This window comes from Mesocricetus auratus, unplaced genomic scaffold (assembly GCF_017639785.1).
Source record: "Mesocricetus auratus isolate SY011 unplaced genomic scaffold, BCM_Maur_2.0 Super-Scaffold_6730, whole genome shotgun sequence".
Classification (NCBI taxonomy): domain Eukaryota; kingdom Metazoa; phylum Chordata; class Mammalia; order Rodentia; family Cricetidae; genus Mesocricetus; species Mesocricetus auratus.
In genome coordinates this window covers 86113120-86121437 of record NW_024429184.1, presented here as the reverse complement: position 1 = coordinate 86121437, position 8318 = coordinate 86113120, and the positions used below count along the sequence as shown (strand labels likewise).

The window sequence follows — 8318 nt, the reverse complement described above, 5'->3', positions numbered from 1 at the left end:
AACAACTGTAAAGGATTATTTTTATGGTACAGGCACTTAATGAACATAAAAGTATAAGACATAAAATGGAAGAAGCTACAAAATGAAGACTACCCTGAAATAAACAAGCAACTCCTCCGGGTGTTTCCTGCGATGAATGCTGTCTGTAGAATGCAACTGTAAGAAAAAATACAAAATAAAAATGTGATTTCTTAGGTTTAAACCAATGGTGTAATTGAGGCATTGGGTAAAGATGATGCCGTTGATGGAGTTGAATTGGTCTTCTTATAGTTTGCACAACAATTATTTATGCAACACCTACCACTGGGAAGGCCCATGGTGTTGGTGTTTTTAAACATAAAATATATAACAATGTGTGTAATGGAATTGGCCTTCCTTTCTGATCCGTTTAGAAATGCAGTGGTACAATGTGGTGACTTTCAATCTGGGATCCACCTTTGGATATCAACTGTAATCCATCGGATTAAACAAAGAAGTGGTTGTTTACGCCCTGTAACTAAAAATCTCTGTTGATGATTGCTGATGTTAGTATAGCAACTGCTTCAACATGACAGCATCCACAGCCCCCCATTCTCTTGGCCTTACTCTCAAGCAACTACTGAAGCTCCACACAGAATAGTCACTATCAGGCAAGAAGTTAAAAGCAAGAAGCTAGAAGAAGAAGGAAGACAAGGAATAAGAAAAGAGGAGATGGGGAGGTAGAAGAAAGAGACATAAAAAGGAAGAGGAGGAGGAAGAAATATGATGGGGAGGAAGATAAGAAAATCTTATTTTGCCATGACTGTCATTTTTAAAGAAGGCTGAGGCATTAAGTACTTTTCTTAATTATTTTCAGTTGGATTTGTGGCAACCCAACAATATTCATTATTGAGCATGAAGGATATAATGGATATTCAGTAGCATTTGGCAGTGTCTACTAAAGTATAAACGGAGTAACATACAACATAAGTTACCATGAGAAATGGATTTCTTCTTCAAAAAGCTGCACCCCAATAGCGGAAACTGGTTGTGTACCCAGTATAGATGAAATCACAAGAGAAAGTCGTTCATCACCTAGACAGCAGATGCAGAACTACAGCATATATACATGTCACATCAAAATGTCTTTACTTCTTTTTATTTAGAGAAAGATGGAGACTAACTTTGACTCTGTTCTTTTTGGTGTTTGTGCTTCTAAAAGTCCTACTGCGCATGCCCACAGAGGCAGAGCATGAATGTGCTGTGAAAAGCCATCCCATAAGGGTTTTTTTTCCTCCCTCATTTATGATTTTATTTCCTTGTTCTATCTCTGACTTATGGGGAAAGGTGCAGGTGTAATCAAATGTAATGAGGTTTTTAACCATGAACCAAATGAACCCAAATTTTCAGAAAACAGGTGAGAGAATGAACTATGGTAGTTCTCTGCATCCAAAATATATAGACTCATAGAATACTGGGTGAGCTAAGTAAAGCCATGACACTCTGGGCTGTCATTTGTGATTCTGAGTCCAACTCATTTCTCATTTTTTAAAGAAAGGCATTAGTGGAAGACTGCTGGGAAATGCTTAACAGAAAAATAAGGTGGAGATCTGGCACATAGAGCCACCTGAGCTTTGTGGTTCCAATGATCTGGGCACCGGTGGCTCCCCAGGGTCTGCTGACATCTGTGGTAAACAGTTACCTCACATAACAACTTTTAATGCCTCAGTTAAGCCTGTCAAAATCCTTAATTTCTACCAACTCCTATGATAGATATTAAGGTATTCTTAAACTTACTGCTACTTTTGAAATATACAATGAACAATAAAAATATGTCTGGGTACTAAGGTATTCCAAGAACCTCTAAAGAGCCTAGCTTCCTCATTTCTCTTCCTTTCCAAAGTGATTTTTCTTCACCCTCTGATATTTCCTTCTCTTTTGACATAACATTCATAAATCCTGCATCCTCAGAGTTCTTGTTCTAATAAGCTATCTAACATTATCCTCCTGGTGTTACATAAAGAGAAGCAGGTGCCCAGATGCCTGCTGCCTTCTGATAGCTCTATCAGCTCCATCATGCAGGAACTGCCCTGCTCATTTCTGGGGAACCTGGTGTCTGATGACCTAGAGGCAATGCCCACTGTAGACAGTACTTTTCCGGCAACTACTGTAATCCAGAGACTGATGAAGTGTTGCACGTACAGCAATGAAAAGATAGACAAGGGTCTGTCCCAGAAAAGACAGATTATAAACACAGAATCAAATGAGTGGATAATTCTGGGAATGGAATGTTTCATAAGGAAGATAAAATAGAATAGGGTGGTTGGATGGGGAGTTCCAAATGTTAGACTCAGAGCTTAGGCTAGGATAGTGGAAGAAGGCCTCTAAAAGAGAGGCATCTATCCAGAGCTGCATGGTGAGAAACATATAGCAGGTTCCCAAATATCTGAGTGGAAGGACCAGAAAATACAAAGGTCTTTAGGTGGGGTCCTGGTTTGGGTTACCTGAGGTTTGTATTTGGACCAGAAGAAAGGAGGTAGTGTGTACTCTTGATGTTACATCAGTGAGGGATGGGTGTCCCTTATGTGTGGTTATTAGCTACATCGAAGCAGCTCAATTTTACTACATGCTCTAGAAGGAAAACTGAGTCAACTTGCAGATGGTCAAGAATACCAAAAGGCTTAGGGAGGCAGAATGCCACAGCCTAGTTTTCTCTTTAGAACCCACTCTAGGGAGTGGACAGCAAGAAGGAAGGAGTGGACCAAGAGATAGGTGAGTAGTAGGAGCAATGACCTGATTTCCATACCCTCATCGCACAAAAAGCCAACAAGTGGTTCTCTGTAAGTTTTCCTCTTATCTCCACTCATATGCTTTATCTGTCACTCTCTCTCTCTCTCTCTCTCTCTCTCTCACACACACACACACACACACACACACACACACACACACAAAGAAAGCAGGTGAGCAGGGAGCCAGAGTGATACAGTAACAAGACCAGAATCTGGAGGACTTGAGCTAGCAAACTGTCCTAGGACACTGGAGAATCGCCTTGGAACATAGTATGAAAATTCAGATTCACCGGTTGTGGTGGTGAACGCCGGTAGGATTTGCTGAAGGAGGCAGAGGCAAAGGATCACGAATTCGAGGCCAGCCTGGGCTACGCATTATGGACTGGAGAGATGGCTCAGCAGTTAAGATCACTGACTGTTCTTCCAGAGATCCTGAGTTCAATTCCCAGCAACCACATGGTTGCTCACAACCACCTTGAATGAGATCTTGTACCCTCTGCTGGCCCGCAGGCAAAAGGCTGTATACACAATAAATAAATAAAATATTTTAAAAATTCAGATTCCTATTGCAGGGTTTATTGGTTTTGAAACAAAGAAGTGGGAAGAGAATAGCAAGGACAATCCTGTTTGTGGTATGATTCTACTAGTAAAGCATCTGCCTAACATGCCTGAGCTTTTGGCTTCAATACCCAGAACTGCATGAATTCGGTGTTGTTTTGTACTACTGTAATTTCAGAACTCTGAAGCTGGAAACAGGAAGATCAAGAGTTCAAGATGAGCTTCAACTACATTATGAGTTCAGGACCATCCTGAACTACAAGACTCTGTCTCAAAAAAGAAAAAAAAAGGAATAAAGTTTCTAATGTTGGATCATAAACATTTGATTAGTTTCAATTCCATTTATACAGGGGGTTGGAGGTGATGTTTTTCACAGTGGTGCAACTGATGTTACCATTTGAGATCTCTCTAGATGACACCCAACTAGAAGTCAAGGGACCAGCTACATGAGCTCAGAGTAAGGGCTTGGGTTAAAGATCCAATCCAACCTCTGTGGGCATTCCTCAGACAGAAACTCCTTTAGATGTGTTTTGCAGTGCTTTTTCCCCCTGCTGTTATTATTTAATCTAGGTTATCTGATAGACAATGGTACTTGAACTTGGCACTATAAATCTTCATTGCGATTTCTAAGAAAGATTTGGGATACACTGGTTATCTAAAAGAAATGGTCTTGTTGTTTATTTGTTTGTTTGTTTGGTTGGTTGGTCAGTTGGTTGTTTGGTTGTTGTGTTTTCTTTTTTCAGAAATCATGCCAGAGATAACTGGGTGCTACAGAGACACATTGAGAGGAATTATTCAAAGAGGAGTCATTATACTCCAAAATAATATTATCATTATCTGTAGAATATATAGATCATCTCTCTAGGTAGACTAAGTATTGAGAGACTTGAGCAAGTAAAATATACTATACATACAAGATCTTCAATAGTAATGTTAAAAATTATCCAAGGAAGAAATTCAGTGACTTTTTTATTTTTATTCTTTTTTTGTTTTTTCAAGACATGGTTTCTCTGTTTTCTCTGTGTAACAGCCCTGATTGTCCTAGAACTTGCTTTGCAGACCAGATCAGTCTCAAACTCATGGAGATCTGCTTGTCTCTGCCTCCTGAGCGTTGAGATTAAAGGCATGCTCCACCACTGACCAGTCACTTTCAGTGACTATTACAAGTAGATAGCACACCAAGTTCAACAGTATAAATAGACTTTTGTTTTATAAAAATGATTTATTGCACAAATTCTATATCTTCCCCAAGTTTTAATCATTCCACGAATATGGTATAGATTTTCAATCAGCTTTCTTGAGAGTATACTAACAATAAAAATACCATGACTGGCAAAATAATTTTTCTCTGCCTAGAAATTCTTGGTTCTTTTTGGAGCCATTTATGGAAGGGAGTCATCTGTAAACTACGACCCAGGGGTCTAATCTGGCTAGCCATGGGTTTTTGTAAATAAAGTTTTATTGGCCAGCAATCATGCTCATTCATGTATGGATTGTCAGTGGCTGTTTCCGTGATTTTATTGTTATTACAGTGAAAACCCAAGAGCAAAGTCCAAGCTTCACAACAGCTATGGCACAGCTGGCAAAGCCTAAGTTATTTCCTATCTGACCCTCTGCAGAAAAAGTTTGCCAAGCCTGGATCTCAGGGAAGGTGTTCCAGGGACACTGCCGACTGCTAAGTGGAGTCGATCAAGGTGAGGAAGGGGAAAATGGGTCAGTTCTAGTTTATATGTGACAGATTGCCCTTTCACTTTATGGGGGAGGGACAGACTTTCTGTGCCATTTTCTTGCTCCTCTGCCCCAGGCAGTCATGCTCCTGCTGAGCAGGGTTCACAGAGGACTATGTTAATGTTACATCCTCCATGACAGAAAATTGGCAACAGGGAAACGATGGATAGGACTCGGTGCCCTGAGACACTGGCTCCACCTGACCAGTGGGTGGCTTTGCTGCGGCCTGCATCTTCCGTGCCACCTCCTACCGACCCGGCTTTAGCTCGGAAACCCATGGGATGGCCCAATCCCTCAAGCTCTCTGCTTAAATGAGGACCAATGATTTGAGGTAAGCAAGCAGGTCTTTTATTGTTATTAGGAAGAAAGCCATCAACAGGCAGCAGTTTGAGGAAAACATGAGGGGATGACTTTCCGAGAATTTGGGGGGATTGCCTTAACCCTCAGCCTCTTTCCACACTAAGCATAACAGATACATCTCAGCTCAACTTTTCCAGCATTTCTTCATGCTTTTCTACTGTCTGTAAGTTGAGGATGCAGAAAACAGTCTTCAATTACCACAGAGAATTTCCCATAAATCTCCTTGCATGGTAACACAACTAGGAGAAGAGTGAGTTTTCATTTTGAGGACTCCACAGATTATCCAGAGGGAAATGGCCAAAGGCTGTCTTGCCTGGCTCACAGTTGAAAAATGCATGCCGATCTTGCCTCTAGGGGCACTGCAGCTGGCTTCCAGTCTACACAGACTTGAACTCCTTTCATGATCCCCAGAAAATAGTTCAGCATTATAAACCATTTCCTTCTCACTACAAATGTCTGTGCTGGAGGTGTCCCAAGTGTGGTTTGGTGCAGTCATGGTTTATTCTGATAATCTCTCTCCTGGGGGTGGGAAAGGTGCCCATCTGGAGAGTTGTGGTTGTTGTCTGTGGTAGGGACGGGTGGACTGTGATGCAGCTCCTTGGCTTGGGCTGCATGTTTTCCAGAATGACAAACCAAGGTTGAACATCTCCAGATGAAGCTAAGGAGATGTACACTTTCTATAGGGACTCTACTCTGCAGAAACACTTTGTACAAATGAATCGATCCATCTAACTCATGTTCACTGGTTGCCTCACACTAGTGGTTAAGAGTTAAACTAGCTAAAGGTCTGTGCTGCTTGAGTGCATTCTTCATCTGTTAAACCAGTGGAGTGGTAATCAAGAGTAGCTGTCTCCAGATGATTTTGAGGGTTGAAAAGAGATGACACTCAAAAAGGTATGAGTGGCATTGTGCTGATTAACCTTGGTCATCAGCTTGATTGCATCTGAGATCAACTACAAGACATACCTCCAGGAAGGCCCATGAGGCTATTTCCTTGAAGGAGTAACATAAAGGGAAAACCCCTCCCCCAGAGAGGACAGGGACTTCCTAAGGTGGCCCAGATAATCATAAGAGGGTAGGCTTTGCCTGCCTTCTTTCCTCCTTGTTGGGAAGAACATCTACTCTGTCACTCCTGCTGCTGCTGTTTTCACCATTCTTCCCCACATTGGGAACCAGAGTCTTAAGCCTTCCAATATAGACTAAAGACCAGTGGCTCTCCAGAAATCATACAGGACTTCAGCACCAGCTTGTTGGACTGAGTTTTGTTCTTAGTCTCTCCAAGCATGTAGACATAGATGCATAGATGGTCATTGTTGAGGGATGGCCATTATTGTGCTATCTAGCTGTAATCATGTAAGGCATTCTTCTAAAGTCTCCTTTGTTGGCCGGGCAGTGGTGGCACAGGCCTTTAATCCCAGCACTCGGGAGGCAGAGGCAGGCAGATCTCTATGAGTCTGAGGCCGGGCTGCCTTTAATCCCAGCACTCGGGAGGCAGAGGCAGGCAGATCTCTATGAGTTTGAGGCCGGGCTGGACTGACAGCCTCCAAAACAATACAGAGAAACCCTGTCTTGTAAAACCAAAAAAAAAGTCTCCTTTGTCATGTTGTCTAATTAATTCTTTTCTTCTAGTGTCTGGAGAATCCTTTACAGGTAGGTACATAGGAGGTCACATAAATCATTGATTTTCTTAACTTCTAGGGGTCAGATGAACAATATTAAAATGAAACAATATCAAACCAACAGAAGCAGAGCAGCAAAGAGTGTGACATTATCACAAACCAGAGGACATCAGTGACATGATAATAAAATGTGATGGGTAGCCTGTGCTGGGTCCTGAAGCAGAAAAAGGACATGAGTGGGAAGATTCCTGAAATGTGAATGAAGGCTGACATTTTGATAGTAGTAAATGTACCAGGGTTGACTTCCTACTTTTAACAATACAAAATGTCAATGTTCTGCATTATGTTTGCAATTTGGCTGTTTTTCTATAAACCTAAAATGATTCCAAAATAAAAGTTTATTTTCAACCTCCCAAAAAAATTAACTCCAAAAAAAACTGAATTTAATTGAATACAAGCAAAATTATTTTTACAATTCTTTTTCTTTGTTTGTTTATGTGAGGGGAACTTGTGGAAATGAGAGGACAATCTGTGGGAGCCAGTTCTCTCCTTTTACCCTACAGGTCTTTGGTGTTGAATTCAGGTTGTCAGGTTGGGTGGTAAGTACCTTCTAAGCCATGTTGCTGGCTCCATTTTGTTTTTTGCAATTATATACCACACAAAATAACTGTAACAAAGCCATGAATGCAATCAGATAGATGATCCACTGAGCCTACAGACTGCAAATGTGTTTTCCAAATTGTATTCATGAAGCAGAAAAGGACAGAGGACATTCAAAGCAGTGGAGCCATTTGCAAAGGCGTCTGGGTCTGTTTGAGGAAACTGACAGTCAGGGTGTGTGGTGCATAAAGGGAGAGGCTGGACCTGGGACTGGAAGAGAATGAGAAGGTAAGGGAACACCACAATTTCTTAAAAGCTCACAGCAGACTGTGTGCACGTATTCTTAAGGTATATGATGAGTTCGACGTTGCCAGGTGAAAGCACCCATGAAGCCACCACCACAAATGAAAACAAGAGTGTGTCTGCCACCCCTCTGAAGCTTTCTCACACTTCTACCACTCACCAGCTCCAATGCCCAGGTGACTATGGGGATTTCTGTCACCGTCGATCTGCTTGCATTTTCTCGAATCTTAGATGAGCGGAACCACCATGTTACACGATAAACTGTATCTCCCTAAATGTCATGAGCTGATGCTAATCCACAATACTTCAGAGAGTGACACTGCATGAAGATGGGATCATCTATCAAGTAATAAAATAAAAATGAGGGCTTTGGAGCAGGCTCCAAGCTGACTGGGATCCTTCT

The 8318-nt window shown here is 41.6% G+C and overlaps 1 long non-coding RNA gene across 1 annotated transcript; it reads left to right on the top strand.

The window, feature by feature from the left end:
- The first annotated feature begins 4863 nt into the window (after positions 1-4863).
- Positions 4864-7433, top strand: LOC121138983. The gene is made up of 3 exons (XR_005875856.1): positions 4864-4999; positions 5175-5364; positions 7092-7433. It is a non-coding gene; the product is annotated as an uncharacterized LOC121138983 (long non-coding RNA).
- Positions 7434-8318: the final 885 nt, after the last annotated feature.